The 19,319-nt window shown below is 38.2% G+C and overlaps 1 protein-coding gene across 5 annotated transcripts in view; it reads left to right on the forward strand.

Annotated features, from left to right (window-relative positions):
• LOC140199015 (uncharacterized) overlaps window positions 1–19,319 on the forward strand; it is a 309,841-nt gene that overhangs the window by 227,468 nt on the left and 63,054 nt on the right. The window lies entirely within an intron of this gene.

The following is a 19,319-nucleotide window of genomic DNA, read 5'->3' on the forward strand; positions in this document are numbered from 1 at the left end:
AATCATGATGATAATCTTCCAAATTCACTTTGTAATGGTGCTATTTTTAAAATATTTTTCATATCGCTTTGCCATTTAAGAAACAGATATAACCAAGGAATTACGGTCAGTTTAGCTTATCAGTGTTGGGAAATTAAGAGTTTTCAGTTTGAAGATGTAGTAACAATAAATGAAGTTGACCAGAAAAACTTATGGCATGTGAAGAATAGACATGCCTGATAAACCTGAATGACCTTACTGAAGGGGATGGTGCAAGTGGTTGAAAGGGAACTGCAGAGTGATGCATTTCATATGGGCTCCATGTTAATGTTGGAGCTCATAGGGTAGCAGGGAAATGAGAAACATGAGAAACTCTGCACATGCTGGAAATCCAAAACGACACACAGAAAATGCTAGAGGAACTCAGAAGGTCAAAAAGTATCAATGGAAAAGAATAAACAGTTGATGTTTCAGACTGAGACCCTTCTTCTGGACTGAGAAGGAAGGGGAAAGATGCCAGAATAAAAAGGCTTGGGGGGGTGGAGTGTGAGGGGAAGTGGAAATTACCAACCTGGCTTAAAAAAAATGGCTGAGGGGAAGAAGACAACAGGGATAGAAACATAGTAAATCTACAGCACAATACAGGCCCTTTGGCCCAAAATGCTGTGCCGAACATGTACTTACTTTAGAAATTACCCATGGTTACCCATAGCCCTCTATTTTTCTAAGGTCCATGTACCTATCCAGGAGTCTCTTAAAAGACCGTATTGTATCCGCCTCCATCACCATTGCTGGCAGCCCATTCCACGCACTCACCACTCTGTGCGTAAAAAAAAAAACTTACCCGTGATATCTCCTCTGTTCCTACTTCCAAGCACCTTAAAACTGTGCCCTCTGTGATGGGATCATGTACATTACCCACAATGGAGAATGTACAGATCTATCAAATTATTAGGATGTGACTGGCTGTGCCTCTCAAGTTTGTGTTGGGACTGCAGTTATTCACAGTACTTATTTATAAGTGACTTAGTTGCTGGGATAGATCAGTTTACCAATGGTTCAAAGATGGGCATTATGAGCATATTATCTAAACATTAGAAATTCAGTTTTTGACAAAAATTGCCAAATTGGGCTTGCATATGGACTCATAGGATATTATTCAAACTGGATTTAAAAAGAACAGTACTTTTTGAATGATGAAAATGTCAAAGCTACTCATCCAAGAAGGCATGGAGTAACGAACAAGATCATTGAAATATCGTGGCCAATCGTCGAAAATAACTATTAAAAAAGCTGAAAACCTACTCTTATATTTGTGGATTAGAAGAGGTCACCGTTATTCTATTGCTATAGAGAAGTCTAATTGGACTACACCAGGAGTAGTGTGAAAAGTTCTGATACAGCATTTAGATTTTGTGTACTAACCTTGGGAATGAGTATAGATAGATTTACCACAATGATATCTAAACACCAATGGTTAAGTTATGAGGAATTTTACCTCTCTTGGGTTGTATTTGCTGGAGGGAATGTTTGAGGGGTAGTTTGATTAATGTTTTCAAGATATTAAGTGAAGTTAATGAGCTAGGTATAGATAGTCACAGAGTAATACTACACCGGAGCAGGCCCTTTGGCTCAACCAGTTCATGCTGACCACAACATCCTCCCTGCTAGTCACAGTTGTTGGTGTTCAGCTTATAACCCTCTAAGTCCTTCTCCTCCATGTACCTATGCAAGATAAACTATTTTCTCTGCTTGCTGAGTCTAGGTCTAGGTGACCCAAATTAAGTTAGAATCAAGCTTTTCAGGAATGAAGTTAGAAAGCATTGCTGCAGATGTTGAGTGGTAGAAGATTGTTTCTTTTATAAATATCACTTGATGCTAGATATGTAGCTAGTTTTAAATTTGAGAAATTTTTAAGATCATAAAGACTACAGGAAAAGAGATGGTAATTGAATGATGGAGTATGTTTGAGGAAATAGTTTATTCTTTCTTTCATATTTAGTACCTCCTTAATATCCCTTCAGTTATCTCCAGTTTATATGGTTGTCCTGCATTTTCTTGGTAGAAAAGCCAAGAGCTCATTCACAGGTAACAATTATGGTGAACCAAACCAATTTGTACCCAGTACTGACTTTGAATCTCTCTTGGCTTGAATTCAACAGATTGTCTGTGAAGTGCTTTTTAAAAAGATCCTCCTTCAGTGTCCATGAGAGTTCAGATACTGATTGCCCTGTGGCAGCATTTCTGCTGATACTGATGTTTTGTGCCAGTTTGATAGAGATAGCAGCAGCAAACAGTGCTATCTGAAATGCTCCTCTTTCATTTTCAATTATGGTACAGGTTTCCCCCACCATCCAAAGGTAGAGCGTTCCTATGAAACGGTTCGTAAGCCGAAATGTCGTAAAGCAAAGAAGCAATTACCATTTATTTATATGGGAAAATTTTGTCAGCGTTCGCAGACCCAAAAATAACCTAGCAAATCATGCCAAATAACACATAAAACCTAAAATAACAGTAACATATAGTAAAAGCAGGAATGATATGCTAAATACACAGCCTATATAAAGTAGAAAAACTTTTTCACAATCATTACTGCACTGTTCTCCGTAGCGAAAATCTCACGCAAGCGCCGTCGGCAAAAAATCTCACGCAAGCGCTGTTGGCAAAAACACGGTGCAAGTGCTCTCCAGTAACCTTTAAGCTATGAAGCTGCCAAATCATACCAAATAACACGTAAAAATACACAGCCTATATAAAGTAGAAATAATGTATGTACAGTGTAGTATCACTTACTGGAATTGGTTCAGCGCCAAGCACACTACACTGATGGTGTGTTAGGCTGAGTCGTCACAGGCTGGGGTGGTGTAGTGGCCCCCGCCCTCCAGGCCGCCGATTGATACATTGCCGCAAAGCATGCAGGGGTCCAGCAGTAGCCGGGAGGCACACAGGACATCTTTTAAGAAAAAAGCTGAAATAAACATGCTAATTAATTAGGTGCCACCGGGCACGTAGTTGTCGGCCCAGATCAGTGCCGATTGCGTCGTCTCTGATTTGGGCCGACAATTATGTGTCAGGTGGCGCCTAACTAATTAGCATGTTTATTTCAGCTTTTTTCTTAAAGATGTGCTGTGTGCCTCCCGGCTACCGCTGCATTCTCCGCGAATCGTTATCTGTCGTGGCCTGGGGGTTGGGGTGGTGGGACACTGGGGTGTCATCTCGTCATCGTCTGTTTCCATTAGGGTAGGCAGCTCATCTTCTATCTTTGCCCGCCTCAATGTCGAAGGTCGAGGTTCGTAGTCTGCTGTGGCTGATGTGGAAGGCTTGCTTGTCTGCTGAGCCTCGCGCGTTTTTCTATCGCACAGTTCTTTGTAAGGACTCAAACCATCCTGCAAATATCCCCTAAACCAATGTACCCTTTCAAAATTAAAGTTGTACTTTATCATTACTCATTCGGTTTCAATTGTTATCCTTTTTTCTTCCAATTGCATCAGCTCTTCATCTATCAGATCTTGGTCATGGGATGCCAAAACCTCTTCAACATCATGTTCGTCAGCTTCCACAAGCTACACACTTTGTCCTTACTTTGTTCACCATGATCGAAACACTTAATTATGTCTAGTTTTACGCTAAGTGTAACACCCTTACGAGCTCTTTTAGGCTTTTCCGATACCATAGAACTCATCTTGCTAATGGCTGCTCACAGGCATGTATTTAAGCAATGCCGCTCCGAATCCTGGGGGAGAGCGGCTGCTCGGGGCGCGCGCTGCCTTTTATCATGCGCTGATTTTTTTACGCGCTGATTTTTTATCACGCGCTGCTTTTTATCGTAACAGTGAAAACACCTTCTGAAAGCGAAAACAAGGTACTAATGTGGGTCTTTCGTAACAGTGAGGTTTCGTAAAGTGAACGTTCGAAAAGCGGACACCTGTACAAGGATTGAAAATCAAATATCTGCTGAAATGATGAGGAATCTCAACAGATCAAGCTGCATCTGTGGGAACAAAACAGAGTCAATGTTTCAGGTTCCTGAGCTGAAATAATAACCTTGTTTCTCCTTCCTTTAAATGAAGTGATGGTGTATAACAAGAGCAGGTTGGTAGATCTTTGTTTTTTGTGCATGTTAAATGTAAGGCCCATTGTTTCATATGCCTCCTTGATTGGGTTGACAGTGACTAGGAGATTGATCTTTGAATGTGGACATACACAAGCATAGCCTTTGTACTGCGTCTGTATGATTGATGTTGGAATAACCTTGATTCTATTGTTAAAGAGTTTCCAAGAGGGAACTGGGGTGGAACAGTACAGTGAGAAAGACTGAGGAAATTGTTGTCATATTGATGTGCCTTGCTTGATACTATTGATACTAGCCTGAACTGAAATTGCAAGGCTTTGGAACAATGGCAGAATAAATCAGTGCTGAAGAGAAGCTGTGCTTGTAAAGCACATCCATTGATCGTGTGGATAGTCAGAGGCTTTTTCCCAGGGCTGAAACGGCTAACACGAGAGGGCACAGTTTTTAAGTTGCTTGGAAGTAGATTCAGAGGAGATGTCAGGGGTAAGTTTTTTAGGCAGAGAGTGGTGAGGACATGGAATGCACTGCCTGCAACGGTGGTGGAGGCAGATACAGTAGGATCTTTAAAGACACTCCTGGGTAGGTACATGGAGCTTAGAAAAATAGAGGGCTCTGGGTAACCCTAGGTAATTTCTGAAGTAGGTACATGTGCGGCACAGCATTGTGGGTTGAAGTGCCTGTGTTGTGTTGTAGGTTTTCTATGTTTCTATGCTGGTTTTTTAAATATAATTCTGTGATATCACACTAGAGGAACATTGTATTATTTCTTAATGCATGCATTACTAAATGACAATAAAAGAGGACTGCGTGTCCTCATAATCTAATCTAATAATTCTATAGTTTCTCTTAAAATATGTGTCCATAACAGGCCTTGTTTCTAGGCACTGTGCAAAGAAATCCCTACATAAAGAAGATGGGGGAAGGGAGAGTATTTTGCAATGAGGAAAGACTAAATAATACCTATTTTGAGAAAGGCTTATTGAGAAGTGTTCCATCTGCGAATGCTGTTATTTATTAAGGGTACTGCCACTAATGCCTTGTATTAGAGTATGTTCAAGGATTTTTAATAGCTGGTATATTGAGCTCAGCACTCAGAGGGTTAAGTGGAGTTCAGCTGGTATGTCACATCATTGGCCATCTTCTTGAAAATAAATGAGGCTGATGTTGAGGTGAAGAGCATGAAATTAGTGAGGTCCTCCCATATCTTATGTGTTGTACATAACGACAATTTAAATATCCAAATCTGTATCTTGCTGTCATGTGCTTTTCTGAAAGCTTTTCTGATAATAGAACTTCCAGAGGTTGAAAACAGAGGCACTGATTGGGGTGGGGGGGAGGAGGGAGGGATGCAGAGAGTGAGCGGTACAGTGAAATGCAGCAGCTGGATTAATTTGGCGGAGGGATACATTGTATTAAATGCAAAAAAAAATAGTTTTGTTGTAGGAATACAGGATGTGCTGTGATGTCACAGCTTCTCAGACATAATCAGTCAGGCAAACACACAGACTGCATTGCTTGTGCTGTGTAAAGAAAAGCCTGCTGAGATGTCTGTCAGTAACCAGCCGCCTGCGCCTTGCACCGATTACACTGATCTCTGCAAACCTAAGCCTGCTGATTGTTTCTCTGACAAACATCCGTGCACACAGCCTCAAAAGAACTGGAGCCAATCTGAATGGGAATGGCACAGAACAGAGGAGCAGTGCAGCAGCAATCTGAAAGTTGAGTCGAGCTCAGCAGCATCAGCTCCAGTTAAAGATGGTCTCATTAAGCATGTTGCTCTCACAGATGAAGACAAACTAGGCTTCTTTGGAATGACAGCAGGAGGCATAGAACAGAAAAGCGTGGCTGGTGAGGTTCAGACTAAGGAATTATTCGGAAGCTGGGCTACTTCCTCTGCTAATCTCGTCTCAGAAGAAAGCATAAAGAAAATGAATCCAGTCAGAAATGAAGGGAGCCAAACTGCTATTAGCACGCAGGTGAGTGCTATGGATAAGGAGACAGGTAAGAACATTGCAGAAGAGAGAACTGACAAGGAAGGGGAGCTGGCAAGTTATCCCTCAGATGCCAAAACGACAAATCCATCCCGTGTATTTGGTAATCTTACACAAAATATAAAGAAAGATGAATTTAGTGTGTGGAACCCTAATTTTGTGCCAGACAATATGGACTTAAACTGCAAGCAAATGGCAGAATCTAAAGATGATATGTCCATGACGAATGAAACGGACGTCCAATCTAAAAATGTCCCCTCGTGTACATTAACAATACAGAAGTCGGAAACCCCAACTATGGTGGATTGTGAGCAAGATCTATCCAATATCAATCCTTTGAATGAGTCACTTGAACTCAATGAAGGTATAAAGATTGATTTAGTAAATGATGATACAGCTAACAAGGCTACCCAACAGAGAAAGATGATGCGGCGTGCAATGTCGGAATGCTCACACTTGTCGGTTCCCTCAAGTTTCGGCATCACTGAGAAATATCCAGAACCCTTGCTAACAGAATCTCCAGACAATTCAATGGACCAGTCAGCAATTTCTCCCAGCACCCAGCTTGCAGCTACTGCCAGCCGGAAGTGTCCAATATCACAGGTTAAGCGATCGATGACTGTGGCAGAGGAGCAAATCCCAGTTTACAGCTTTGGCAGTGATCAACCTGCAGCAGAATTACAGTTTGGCCAGCTTGCTGATGAAGGACATGGGAAAGAGAGAAATAAGGGACTTGATGTTACTCCAGATACAAAAGATGGTATTACTGCTCCATTTTGCCATGGGAAACTGGAAAAAATCCCCGAGTTCAGCAGCAATAAGATTACAGAAGAAATGTTTCATAGCAAAAAAGAACAGAACAGTCTCTGCACTAACCTTCAGAAGAACACCTCAATGGGCTCAGACCAAGTTCTTTCACTGGGGAAAGAAACAAATGAAGTCAATAATTACAAGACATTTCCTCTTTCCCAAGAAAATCCACATGACCCCATGTTCAAAAATTCTTCCTTTACTGGAACCATCTGTAATGCCAGTGAAACATCTCAGAAAATTGAAATGACACATTACAAGCCTGAACAGGCAGCACAAATGCCGCAAGAACTAGCACAGATGAGTATTCGGCAAGAAACTGGGTGTACAAAAAGTGATGCCGGCTCTTCAGGGCAACAGCAGCCCTTGGTATCCAGTTCTCCCCATAGCTCTGCTGAAAGCTCAAAAGCAGAAATAGGGAGGAATGCAGAGCTAAGTGAGACCACAGGTTCAAAGGATTCAAGCCTCAGTTCTATTATGGCCACTAACCACAAACCGGATAATATTCCAGGTGAGGAGAAATGTGATCAGAAACTATAAAAGATTATGTAGCAGAATAAGGAGTCTAAATTCTTAAAGAAAACTGCTTTCAATATTTTGTGTTTGAATTGCATTTTTTCTGAGGTATAGTTGGGACAAAGGAAAGGAAGAGTAGCCATGGCTCATATGCAGCTGTGTCTGTGAGAAGATACAGACTTTTCTCTGACAGTGTGTACTTTACACTGTCTCCTGTCGATGACATGTTGAAAAACGGGTTGTATGGAAGAGTACTGTGAGATGCTTAGCAATCTCTACAACCAGATACCAAAATGTGACGCGTCATAGAAATGTAATTCTGTGTGTTGCTTCTAAATGAAGGCTTGTGCATTCAGTTTACACTCATAATTTTGCATTGTAATTTACTATTGTTTCCAATTCGAGAATTGCTGCCATTAGCTTTGTAATATGAATGAGCTGTTTTATTATTTCTTTACGCTATGGTTGCACATATTTCTGAGTGTACTGATGATGACTGTTGAAGTATTTTGACCTTAATGCATTAGCTAAAAGCCATAACTCAGATGGCATTAGATTGTGTGGACTCAGAATTGAAATGATGTGACAAGAGCTCCTTCATTTATTTGCTTGCGGCATCAAACTGTGAAGAACATTAAAAATCACATGAATTAAGAGAGCTACTGATCATTCTTTCTATTTTGAGTTAACCAATACCAGCCGTACGTGTGCTTGAAAGTCTTCAGTAAATCATAGCTAAAGAGAGAGAAACTATGTGATTTCTATTTGTGTTTTTTGCTTAAGGTATGTGGTTAAGTACAGATGGCTTTGTGCTTGATATGCTTACTCACTTGGTCTTTGTCTTTAATTTTGTCCTGTGAGAACATGCACTAGTGCAAGGCTCTGATGTGACCAATAGGAGTTGAAGTGAAGAATTGAAAAATCAAAATATTTCTAATAGACTATTGAGAAATGCTGTCAAGGATGAATCACTTTTAAGGAAAATATATCAGAACTTAAATCAGTACTTTACTAGTCCAAAGAGCTTAATTACAGAATATATAAGTTACCAACCCATTTTTTAAAAGCTGTATGAATGGATATTGTTTGCATGTATATCTTGTTCCACTTTAAAGCTAAAACTTCCCTGTTAATATTTACTGCACTGCTAACTAATGTGTGAGGGCTCTAACCATGTGGAATAATCTTATAGTTGATGAAGAGACAAGTGCTAATCAGTCAATTCTTCATGGTGCTCAAAGTGAACAATGCTACAGATCAGCTGCAGTGAAGGGCTTAACCCATTAAGAGTGTGGGAGATTTTTGTTGTGCTTTGTGATATCTTTGAATGTAGCAGTGAGTGTATACAGCACCCAAAAAAGGCCATTCCTGCATATTCAAATAAATGGTTTACAGGAATCCTGTAGAGAAATGGGTGCTATTCCATTTGTGTTTAAATAGTTGAAGCTGCTTGATAATTCAAAGATTTATCAAGCTTTATAAAGGTGCAAGACAAATAAATACCATTCTCAGTTATCCTTCTTTAAAAATACTGTTGTAATCCCAGGGATCTCCCTCCCTACCATTTCAAATCCTAATGCTATCCTATAAACCCTTCAGATTTCACCCTCCCCTCAGCGCTTTCCTCAGGTGCTGAAATTGTTGCAAATGACGTTGTTTTCCCAGTGACTTCACTCCTTATGCGTGTAGATAGATGTTATTCATGAAGCTTCTCATTCCCCCTTGCCCCTAGAATTCCCATAAAGATTGAAGCTTATGATTATGCATTGTAAAGAGATCCCAACCTCTTTCCACAATATTTCCTTTACTTTCAGATTTGAATGCTCACTTGGAGGATCCGTATAGTCACTGACCTAATCTCAGGGAAATGTTCCCCTTTTGGACTTGTTACTGTAGTTCCAACTAAAATTATGTTTCTTAAAAACATTTTTGGCTACTGAAAGGAAATCGGTTCCATTAGCACAGAACATGCTTTGCAGTGCAATAGAAATAGCCAATTAAATGATAAGGTAATAAAATCACAAAACTTTGTGATGCATGGCTGAGAAATTGTTGCAGTAGACAGGGTTTCATATTTCTGGAACATTAGAATCTCTTCTGGGGAAGGTATGACCTGTACAAAAAGGACAGGTTATCCCTTAACCCAAGGGGCACCAATATCCTTGTGGCAAGTTTGCTAGAACTGTTAGGGAGGGTTTAAACTAATTTGGCAGAGGGATGGGAACTGGACTGATAGGGCTGAGGATGGGGTAGTTGGTATACAACTAGATGCAGTGTGTAGTGAGACTGAAGGAGGACAGGCAGATGACAGAGAAAAATTGCAGTCAGTGGGATGAGTTGAAGTGTAATATGGGGCAAAATTGAAAAGCTTGATGCAAACAGGACTGAAGGTGTTTGAATGTACGGAGTAATATGGAATAAGGTAGATGATCTTGTAGCACATTTAGAGATCAGCAGGTACGACGTTGCGCGCATCACTGAATTGTGGCTGAAAGAAAGTCATAGTTGGGAGCTTAACATCCAAGGATGTACGTTGTATCAGAAGGACAGGCAGAGGGGGTGGGATGGCTCTGTTGGTTTTAAAAAAAAAATGAAATCAAATCCTTACCAGTAAGTGACATAGGGTTGGAAGATATAGGATCCTTGTAAGCAGAGTTACTAAACTGCAAGGGTGAAAAACCGTGAGGGGAGTTATATACAGGCCTCCGATCAGTAGCCAGGATGTGGTATACAAATTACAAGGGAAGATAGAAAAGGTATTAAAAAGAGCAATGTTACGATAGTCATGGGGGATTTCAATATACAGATAGATTGGGAAAATAAGGTTGGTTCTGGATGCTAAGAGAGGGAATTTGTAGAATGCTTACGAGCTGACTTTCTAGAGGACTTTATGGTTGAGCCCACTAAGGGATAGGCAATTCTGTATTGGGTGCTGCGTAATGAACCAGATTTGATTAGGGAGCTTAAGGTAAAGGAAACCTTAAAAGCCAGTGATCATATTTTAATAGAATTGTCCCTGCATTTTGAGAGAGAGAAGATAAAGACAGATGTATTAGTATTATAGTGGAGTGAAGAGAATTATAGAGGGTTGAAAGAGGAGCTAGCCAAATTTCATTGGAAGAGGACACTAGCAGGGTTGACAGCAGAAGAGCAATGGCTGGAGCTTCTGGGGGAAATTAGAAAAGCGCAGAATAGGTACATCCCAAAGATGAAGAAGTATTCTAAAGGGAGGATGTGGCAACTGTGATTGACAAGGGAAGTTAAAGACAACATAAAAGGAAAAGAGAGGGCATATAATATTAGAAAAATTAGTGGGAAATTAGAGGATTAGGAAACTTTAAAACCACCAGAAGGTAACTAAAAACTACATAAGGAGAGAAAAGATGAAATATGAAGGAAAGCTATCCAATAATATAAAAGAGGATACCAGAAGTTTTTTTCAGATTTATAAAGAGTAATAGGGAGGCAAGATTGGATAATGGACTGCTAGAAAATGATGCACGAGAGGTTGTAATTGGAGGGCAACAAAATGGCGGATGACAGAATTGATAGTTTTGTGGCCAAGTGTGTATACAGTACCAGGATAGGTAGAGGAGCAGGTCAAGTTGAGGAAACGGAGTCTGCAGAAGGACTAGACAGATGCGGAAAATGGGAATAGAAGTGGCAGATGGAATATCGTGTAGGGAAATGTATGATCATGCACTTTGGTAGAAGGAATAAAAACGTAGGCTCAATGGTGAGAAAATTCAGTAATTTGATGTGTAAAGGGACTAGTGCAGGTTTCCTTAAAGGTTAACTTGCAGATTGAGTCAATGGTAAGGAAGGCAAATGCAATGTTAGCATTTATTTCTAGAGGACTGGAATGTAAGAGCAAGAATGTGATGCTGTAGCTATATAAGGCATTCGTCAGACTGCAGTATATGCTGGCATTGAAGGTGGTTCAGAGGAGGTTCACAAGAATGATTCCAGAAATGAATGGGTTAACGTATGAGGAATGTTTGATGGCTCTGGGTCTGTACTCGCTGGAGTTAAGACGAATGTGGGGCCGATCTCATTGAAACCTAACAAATATTGAAAGGCCTATGTAGTGGATGTGGAATTGATGTTTCCTTTTGTGGGTGAGTCTAGGACCAGAGGGCACAGCCTGAGAACAGAGGGATGTCCATTCAGAACAGGGCTGAGAAAGAATTTCTTTAGCCAGAGGGTGGTGAATCTGTGGAACTGATTTCCACAGACTGCTGCGGAGGACAAGTCATAGAATATACTTAAAACGGAGATGGATAGGTTTCTGATTAGTCAGGGGTTTCAAAGGTTACATGGAGAAGGCGAGAGAATGGGATTGGGAAAGAGTATGGATATGATGGAGTCAAAAGAGCTGAATATGGAATGCTGCAAGTCTGGTTCACTGGTTTATTAGGAAATGGCAGGGGAACTGAATGACCTTAGTTGTAGTGAGGACTAGACCTTAAGCCATGCTGTTGCCTGTTTGCAGCGTCCCAAGAGTTGGTGCCAGAGAACGTGTGACACGGTGTCCAGGCTAGGGTCAGTGCTGCCCTCCAGTTGTCGTTAGGTGGAAGACAGGTTGGATTTTTCTCAACTGCAGACTGCTGCAACATTCATGGACTCAAGGAACATGACTTTATTTTTTGTGTGACTGCCTGTTTACTGCTGTCTGGTACAGTTGAAAGAAAAAGTTTGTGAGCCCTTTGCAATTACTTGGCTTTCTACATTAATTACTCATAAAATGTGGTCTGATCTTCATCTAAATCACAATAATAGACAAATACAATCTGACTAAACTAATGACACACAAACAATTGTACTTTCATGTATTTATTTAACATTGTTTTTCCAGGCTGTAAAAGTATGTGAACCCTTGTATTTAATGACTGGTAGAACCATCTTTAGCAGTAATAACCTCCACAAAATATTTCCTGTAGCTGCTAATCAGACTTGCACAATGGTGAGGAGGAATTTTAGACCATTTTTCCATTCAAAACTGTTTCAGTTCATCAGTATTTCTGGGATACCTTGCATGGACAGCCTTCTTGATGTCATGCCCAGCATCTCGATTGGGTTAAGGTCTGGACTCGGTGACTTGGCCATTACAAAACATGCATTTCCTTTTATTTATGCCATTCTGTTGATTTACTGTTCTGCTTTGGATTATTGTCTTGTTGCATCATCCAGCTTCTATTAAGCTTCAGGTGACAGACTGCTACGCTGACATTCTCCTGCAAAATATCATGATACAACTTGGAATTCATTGTTCCGTCAATGATTGCAAGCTGTCCAGGCCCTGAGGCAACAAAACAGTCCCAAACCATGATGCTCCTTCCACCATGCTTCACAGTTGGGATGAGGTTTTGGTGTTGGTGTGCAGTGCCTTTTTTCCTCCAAACATAGCAGTGTGCATTTCTGCCAAAAAGTTCTTTCTTTTCAAATCTTTTTATTGCATTATAATCAGTTAAATGAACATATCAATAATAACAATACCAAGAGAACAGGATTACAATAGTAGCAATAATATGTACAAACATAAGTTCCAAATATCATATCCAGACAAGTCCACCCAATCTCTTGATAATTGAAACAGGAAAAAGTTCAGAAAATTTTTTCAAGAAAAAAAACCAAAAAAACACAAAAATCCCCTAAATTAAACAGAAAACAAAACAAAAAACTGGGCTGCCATAATTTGTCAATTATAATTATTCTGTCCTTGACTCCATTCCTCTTTCCATAAACGATTAAATATTAGGAAAAAGGATTTTAAAAAATCAACTTAAGTCATATGTATGGAAATATTGAATAAAAGACTCCCAAGTTTCCTTGAACTTAATCGAGGAATTAACCATGCCACTCCTAATTTTTTCTAGGTTTAAACAAGCTGTAGTTTGAGAAAACCATTGAGGTGTAGTAGGGGGATCAAAATCTTTCCATTTAAATAAAATGGATCTTCTGCGTAACAAATGCTATCAAATGGCAGGCTGAAGATGTTAAATAACTAGAATCAATCATTGGTAATCCAAAAATTGCAGTAATAGGATGGAGTTGTAAATCAATATGTAAAACTGCTGAAACAATATCAAAGATGTCTTTCCAATATTTTTTCAAATGAGGGCAGGACCAGAACATATGGGTTAAAGAAGCAACCTCAGAGTTACATCTGTCACACATAGGGTTTATATGGGAATAAAAACGGGCTAGTTTGTCTTTTGACATATATGCTCTATGAATCACCTTAAGTTGTATTGAAGTATGTCTAGCACACATTGAAGAAGTATGAACTAATTTAAGAATCTTTTCCCATTCTTCTATGGATATATTTACTTGAAGTTCTCGTTCCCATTCATTCTTTATTTTATCATGTATACCTGAAGGGATTTTCATGATCAAGTCGTAGATAGTTGCTATTACACTCTTTTGTAAGGGATTTAAACTTAAAATTTTTTCCGTAATTTCAGCTTGATGTGACATCAGAAAGGTAGGCAAAATAACATTCAAAAAGTTTCTAATCTGTGGATATCTAAAAAAAAGCGCAATCTAGGCAAATTGTATTTATTAGATAACGGTTCAAATGACATAAAACAGTTATCCGTAAATAAATCACGAAAACAGTTTATTCCTTTCATTTTCCAAAAAAGAAAGACTTGATCAATTCTGGATAGTTGAAAAGAAATTAAGTAAAATAGGGCTGGAAAGGATAAATTTATTCAAATCAAAAAGTTTACGAAATTGGAACCATATTCGTATTGTATATTTAATTATTGGGTTAGTAATTTGTTTGTTCAATTTAGTAAATGCAAAGGGGAGCGAAGCCCCTAAAATAGACGCCAATGAAAATCCTTGCACAGACTCGCGTTCAAGATTCAACCACCTTGGACTTTGGGTTTTATCTAGCCCTTGGGTCCAAAAGGTTGAATTTCAGATATGAATTGCCCAATAGTAAAATCTAAAGTTCGGCATCGCCAAACCACCATCCTTTTTGGATTTCTGTAAATATTTCATACTCAACCTGGGATTTTTACTCTGCCATATATATGAAGAAATTTTGGAATCAATAATATCAAAGAAGGATTTAGGAATAAAAATTGGTACTACCTGAAAAAAATAAAGAAATTGAGGTAGAACTATCATCTTAATAGCATTGATTCGGCTGACTAATGATAAGGACATCGGAGACCATTTAGTTAATAATTGTTTAATATGATCAATTAAAGGTAAGAAATTAGCCTTGAATAGGTCCTGATGTTTCTTCGTAATTTTAACCCCTAAATACATAAAGTATTCTGTAGCCAATCTAAATGGAACACTTCTGTAAATTAAAGTTTGCGTATTTAATGGGAATAACTCACTCTTATCAAAATTTAATTTATAACCAGAAAAGCTGCTAAATTGAGCAAGTAATAATATTACTGAAGGAATGGATTTCTCTGGATTAGAAATATATAATAACAAGTCATCTGCATATGGTGATACTTTATGTGTTTCATTGCCCCGAATAATGCCAAATATATTTGGTGAATCTTGAAAAGCAATTGCCAAGGGTTCTAAAGCAATGTCAAATAGTAAACGATTTAAAGGACAGCCCTGCCTAGTACTATGAAAAAGCCTAAAAAAGGGAGATCTCTGACTATTTGTAACTACAGAGGCCAAAGGTGTATGATATATCAATTTAATCCAGGATATAAACTTTGGACTAAAATTAAATTTCTCAAGTGTATTAAACAAATATTTCCATTCAATTCTGTCAAATGCCTTCTCAGCATCCAATGAAATAATACATTCTGGAATTTTAGGCGAGGAAGTGTATATAATATTCAATAATCTCCTAACATTAAAGTATGAGTAACGATTTTTTTATAAATCATGTCTGATCTTCTGAAACAATTTTGGGCAACACGTTTTCCAATCAAATTGCCATTATTTTAGAAAGAATTTTAAAATCTACATTCAACAAAGATATTGGTCTGTATGAAGCACATTCAGTAGGGTCTTTATCTCTTTTAAGAATTAAGGAAATGGATGCTTCATAAAAGGACTCTGGTAGTTTACCTATCAATGAGGCATCTTTAAAAGTTCGACTTAACCAAGGAGAGAGTAAATCAGAAAAACATTTTTAAAAATTCTACTGTAAATCCATTCATATCAGGGGCTTTACCGGAGTTCATTAAAGAAATTGCTTTCTGCATTTCTTCCTCCGTAATCAGTGTATCTTTAGTAAACATTCATCAGATGATAGTTTGGGGAAATTCAATTTCCCTAAGAATTCATGCATTGTAGTAGTATCATCAGGGAATTCTGACTGATATAAAGAGGTATAGAATTCTTGAAAGGATTTATTAATCTCATCGTGGTCAACCGTAAAATTGCCATCCTGTTTACGAACTTTAACCGAAACAGTTTTCAATTGATTGGCCAATAATTTCCACGATTTATAACCATGTATATAAAATTGAGATTTAGTTTTAAGTAACTGGTTTTCAATAGGAGATGTTAATAACAAACTATGTTGCATCTGAAGTTCGACTCTCTTTTTATAAATCTCCAAATTGGGAGTAACTGAATATTCTTTATCAATTTCTTTAATCTTATCAACCAATATACACATTTCATTATCGGTTTGCTTTTTTAATCCTGCAGAGTATGAAATAATTTGTCCACGAATATATGCTTTAAAAGTTTCCCATAATGTCCCACTGGAAATTCCTTCAGTAGAGTTAGTTGAAAAGAAAAAAGCAATCTGTTCTTTAATGAAACTAACAAACTTTGTCTTGAAGTAAGATGGAATTGAACCGCCATTGTCTAGTTCTAAAACTTACATCAGCTAATTTAATTGATAATTTCAAAGGTGCATGATCAGAAATAGCAATTGCATCATAGTCACAAGCAATGACAGATGGTACTAATCGGGAGTCAATAAAAAAGTAATCAATTCTAGAATAATTGTGATAAATATGAGAGGAAAAAAGAGAACTCTTTACCATTAGGGTGTAAAAGCCACCAGATGTTTGATATTCCAGAGTCCACTAAAAAAGAATTAATAAAAAATGCAGATTTATTTGGTAGGATTTGTTTAACTAAAGACCTATCCATCAAAGGATTCAAACAGCAATTAAAGTCTCCACCTATTATCAATTTATATTCATTTAAGTTAGGGAATAATGCAAATAGTTGCTTTAAAAATTCAGGATAATCAACATTTGGAGCATAAATATTAACCATAACAACTTTTTGATTATAAAATAAACCGGTAATAAACAAAAATCTACCAGTTGGGTCTGAAATTGTCTCATAATGAACAAATGAAATCAAAGAATCAATAAATATAGGAACACCATTTACCTTTGCAGATGAATTAGAATGAAACTGCATGCCCCTCCAAAACCTAAAAAAAACATTGATTGTCCTCCTTTCTCACATGAGTCTCCTGTGCAAAAATAATCTGAGCTTTCAGTCTATGAAATATTTTTTTAAAAAAATTTCCGTTTAATCGGATGGTTCAAACCATTAGTATTCCATGAAACAAAATTAATAGTCTTATCCATTTTCAATGAGAATCATATAGTGTGTAAAGGGTTAATCCTACTGCAGGGAAATCATGTTCTCAATAAAAGGAAAACAGGTCAAAAGAGGAACTGGAAGTCATGACAGTCAGACTCTGCTAAAAAGTTCAACTTTTGTCTCATCTGTCCACAGAACATTGTCCCAGAAGCATTGTGGAACATCCAGGTGGTTTTTTACAAACTGGAGCTATGCAGTAATTTTTTTTTTGGAGAGCAGTGTTTTCCTCCATGGTGTTCTTCCATGAAGACCATTCTTGTTCAGTGATTTTCTTATAGTGGACACATGAACAGAGACAACACACATCAAAGTTGCTGGTGAATGCAGCAGGCCAGGCAGCATCTGTAGGAAGAGGTGCAGTCGACGTTTCAGGCTGAGACCCTTCGTCAGGACTAACTGAAGGAAGAGTGAGTAAGGGATTTGAAAGTTGGACATGAACAGAGGCTTTAGTATGTTCTAGAGACATCTGCAGGTCTTTCAATCTTACCCTTGGGTTCTTTTTCAACTCCTTCAGCATTGCATATTGTGCTCTTGGTGTGATCTTTGCAGGATACCCACTTCTAGGGAGAGTAGCAACAGTACTGACTTTCCTCTATTTGTAAATAATTTCTCTTACTGTGGACTGATGAACACTCTAGTCTTTAGAAATGCTTTTGTAGCCTTTTCCAGCTTCATGCATCTCTACAATTTTTCTTCTAACGTCCTTTGAAAATTGTTTTGATCGAGGCATGGTACACATAAACAGATCTTTCTTGAGAAGAGCAGGCTTAGTCAGTAACCTGACTTGGTGTTGTCTTTTTTTCTAGGGCAAGGCACCTCTACAACCTACACTTCCAATTTCATTGATTGGTTGGAATACCTGAATCCAAATAGCTTTTGAAGAAGGCATTAGCCCAGAGATTCACTTACTTTTTTGGACCTAGTCTGTGACTGTTTAAATGGTGTGTTCGGTATTGAGTAGTACAATTGTTTGTGTATTATGAGTTCAAGCAGATTGTTGTGACTTAGATGAAGATCAGACTACGTTTTGAGTAATTAGTGCAGAAAACCAGGTAATTGCCAAGGGTTCACAAACTCTCTCTGACAATTGTATGTGCTATACGTACCTTGTGTTGTGTATGACTGTTGGTACTTACTGTTTTGCATCTTGCCCCGGAGTAATGCTGTTTCGTTTGGCTGTATTCATGGGTATTCGTGTATGGTTGAATGGCAATTAAACTTGAATTTGAAACCTTGAGAGTGTTTTGCATATTACTTGTTACTTTAAATTGTAATAACTATATGCAAGCTGATGTGGCAGCCATTTTCACAGCAACTATTTATAATTATATATTGCTTTTAATGATTAAAGTCTACTGCTTATGTGGAAGAATAAGTCCAATGCAGGCTGATTGGGTTGTTTCAGTATTGTGATTTCTATTTCTTTCTTCACAGCATACCAGCTGCTTCATAGAGTACAGGGCCATAGAGTCCAACTGTGTCTTTGTTATTAGTTAACTATTACCAAACAGAATGTGGATTTAACCTCAGAGAATGCACATTGGCTTCACCAGAGGAGCTGGTGGATGCAATGTTGGTGACCGTATTTAATGACCATCACATTCTATACATCCAGTAGACAACAGACAACCAGTGGGAAACAGCTCTGTACATTGCATTATGTGTTTTTTTTATTGAATCTTTGCATAATGACATGGTTACACAGAACAGTGTGTACTGATCAGTCCTATAAGGCCCTTGAGAAGATGGTAGTGAGTGACCTTCATGAATGACAGCATTTCATGTGCTGAAGGCACTGAGCTAATGGGAAAATCCAGGAATTTGAGGCCGCATCTAGAAAGCAATAGCAATATGTCTCAGTCAAGAGAGAGCATGTGAAAAAAAAAAATAATTTTATGAGTTGATAGACTTACTATCAGCAAATATTTTATCAAAGAGAAATAGTGTAATAGGGATTACCAAGATATAGCTAATAGCAGGAAAGGATTTTATAAATGTACTGTACAAGTTGATTTTTGGAAAGCATTTTATCAATTGCCTTACAAAAGAGCATTGTTCAAAATAAACTTTCTGAATTTGGGGTAATATATGTTTGTATGGAAGAGGATTGAAGGGAAGTGACAGTAGAATGTTTGGGTCATTTGCAGATTGTGGTCCTCATGCACTTAATCTGTGCTGGGTCTTCGGTCTATATTAATATCAAATGAAAGTTCAGATTTGTAATATGCCCACTTATATTAATGGTACAATACATGGGTGGAAGGTGATATGCAAGAAGGATGCAAAGTGTCTGCAAAAGGTTTGGATTGGTTAAATGTCCAAAGTGGCAGGATGTCAATTTATGCAAAACTGTAAGATTATTCATATATGTTCCAAAGAAGAACAGT

Source organism: Mobula birostris, chromosome 1, assembly GCF_030028105.1.
Source record: "Mobula birostris isolate sMobBir1 chromosome 1, sMobBir1.hap1, whole genome shotgun sequence".
NCBI lineage: Eukaryota > Metazoa > Chordata > Chondrichthyes > Myliobatiformes > Myliobatidae > Mobula > Mobula birostris.